We start from the raw sequence: 3,037 nt of genomic DNA, 5'->3' as shown, positions 1-3,037 counted from the left end.
GTTTTGCTTTCTGTCTCCATAGATTTGCCTGTTCTGGGCATTTCATATAAAACAATCATACAATTCAAGGTCTTTTATGCCTCCTTTTTCACTTAGTATAACATTTTTAATTCTCATCCATATCATACATAGCATGCATCAGTACTGCATTTCTTTTTCTTCTTTTAACTTCATTTCATCACCAAATAATTCGCGACCTCATGGGCTGCAGCCTACCAGGCTCCTCCGTCCATGGGGTTTCCCAGGCAAGAGTACTGGAATGGGGTGCCATTGCCTTCTCCTTTATATGAATATACCACATGCTATTTAACCATTCATCGGTTGATGATCTGCTGAGGTTATTTCCAGATTTGGCTATTATGAATATGCTGTGCTTAGTTGCTCAGTTGTGTCTGACTCTTTGCGACCCCAGGCTGTAGGCCACCAGGCTCCTCGTCCATAGGGATTCTTCAAGCAAGAATATTGGAATGGGTTGCCATGACCTCCTCCAGAGAATCTTTCCAACCCAGGGATCAAACTCAGGTTTCCCACACTGCAGGCAGATTCTTTACCATCTGAGCCACCAGGGAAACCCAAGAATACTGGAATGGGTATTCTCCAGGGGAACTTCCTGACCCAGGAATCAAACTAGGGTCTCCTGCATTGCAGGCAGATTCTTTACCAGCTGAATATTGCTGCTAATTTAAATTTTATTATTTTTTTAACACCAAAAACATTTTGTATTGGGGTATAGCTGATTAACAATGTTGTGATAGTTTCAGGTGAACAGCAAAGGGACTCAGCCATACATATACATGTATTTTCATTTTTCCTTGAGTATATTACTGAAAGTGAAATTTCTGGATCATATGGTAATGCCATATTTAACCTTTTTGAGGCACTTCCAGACTGTTTTTCTTTAGCATTGTACCATTATCTCCAAGTGGCATGGTGGTAAAGAATCTGCCTACCAGTGCAGGAGATGCAGGAGACTTGAGTTTGATCCCTGGGTCAGGAAGATCCCCTGGAGGAGGAAATGGTAACCCACTCCAGTGTCAGACATGACTGAGCACTCACACAGCATAATTTTACCATTCTACCGGTAGGGTATGAGGCTCCCAATTCCTTCACATTCTGGCCAACATTTGTTGTGGTCTTTTTCATTAGAGACATTCTCATGGTCATGAAGTAGTATTTCACATGGTTTTGACTTGGGCATGGCTAATGATGTTGAACATCTTTCCATGTGCTGACTGAATGGATGGCAGAGTACACATTGGATGAAAGAAGACAAACACATCAGACTGGAGATGCACAGCTGAGGAGCGTGAATGACTTTCGTAACTGCCTAACAGTAACAGCATTTACATGAGCTCGAAAAAAAAAAATAATGACATATGTTTCCAAGTCAGGCTAGTTCTTAGTCTTCAAGGTCATAATATATTTGTGGGCCTTTGTAAATACTCTGTGATGTAAATAATTGAAAATATTGACTTAAATCATTTAATTCATTTTTACTTCCTATTCCTTCCCTCTCAATTTACAGATAATTGATTCTGTAACAAGGATTCTGGTTTCACTGCAGCAACTTGCCCATGACACTGGATTATCCAGGAAGAAAGACATGGCCAATGTTAGAAGTTTTTTCTTTTTTTGACCGTTCAGTGTCTTGTGGCCCCACATTCTCTTACAAGATCAATACACTTGTCCAGTCCTGCAAACCTCAAGTGAGTAATTTCACCATCCTGGAACTATATTTGTAAGATCAACACTGCAAATAACTTGATAAAGGAGGTGGCATTCGCTAAAATTAATTTTCGGGTATACTTATAAACTACCCATTTATGTCATTACCTGTCTTCATCCGAGGGCTTTTTTCCCTCTTCTTTTGTATTAGAATACAATTTATGGCCATCTGTGGATAGTTGCTGAGGGTTACTCCCCCTTAATACTTTGCAAATTCTCTTAAACACTCCGTGCCCAGGGCAAAGAGTTGGCACCTCGATCTGAGGGTGCCAAGTGCTGAAGGCTTGGTGGGCATTTAGGCAGGTCTCTTCCCAGGACCATAACGAAGGGTCTTTCTTTTCCTGCCAGAAGAGAGTCTCTAGCTGATACTGAGTCACCTCATGACCACAATGATAAATTTCTATTGCCTCAGATTGCTGAGTTTGGCAAATCTCTTCAACACAGTAACAGTTGCTAAGCATCTTGCCCAGCTGTGGCCGTTTTTTTTTTTTTTTTTTTTTTTGCTCCTGGAGCAATACAGTGGACATTATTCACTACTTAGAAAAAGGCTATTAAAACATCCCATAAGACAGTCAATTACACGAAGCAGGTGCCTGCAGGAGAAGACTAAACATTCCGCAGCCAAATATGATGATCTGGTACTAACCCCTGTTTCCTGAAAGCCTAATTTATTTCTCATCTCTCAATTAAAGTGAAGCTTTAAGCAAAAAATGATGTTATCCTGGCTGGGCTTAGTGTTCCAATGCCAGGGATGTTAGTCTCACTTTCTCTGCTGAGTTTGGTTGGGGCAATTTTAGTAATTAACCATAAAATTCTTCTCAAATTCTCAATTATCATATAGCTTTTTAGTATTTTACCTCCGAGATTTAACATCATAGACAGAGATGTTAGGAGGAATTCTAAGATCATGTAGCAAAAAGTTTTGCTAAAGAGAGTAAAACTGGAGTCAGGCATCTCTGTCTGGTTGAGTCTGAAATGTTCCCCATTACCTGTTTATCATATTTGTCTTCCAGACAAGATGATATTCATTGGGAAACCTGTCTACCCTTTGCACCCCTGGTAGACATTGCTAATCCATCACAGATTTCTCTATTGTCATAGAATCCTTCTCTCCATTAGGCCCAGATAGCCACTATAAATTGGTCAAATCTGTCATGCTCTGTGAAACTAATATGCCTTCAGGGACATACATTTTTTCATTTTTTTGATGGAAGTATTCTAGGTGTTAAAAAAAGTGTAAAACCACTGTTCTATTAAAATTATCTCATTTCAGATATTAAAAAGAAATCTCAGGTCAAGAACACACAAGTTT

The sequence above is a fragment of the Giraffa tippelskirchi genome, chromosome 2 (assembly GCF_054371585.1).
Source record: "Giraffa tippelskirchi isolate mGirTip1 chromosome 2, T2T-mGirTip1v1.2.pri, whole genome shotgun sequence".
In the NCBI taxonomy this organism is placed as follows: domain Eukaryota; kingdom Metazoa; phylum Chordata; class Mammalia; order Artiodactyla; family Giraffidae; genus Giraffa; species Giraffa tippelskirchi.
The sequence above is the reverse complement of the archived record's forward strand: the minus strand, read 5'-3'. Positions refer to the sequence as shown.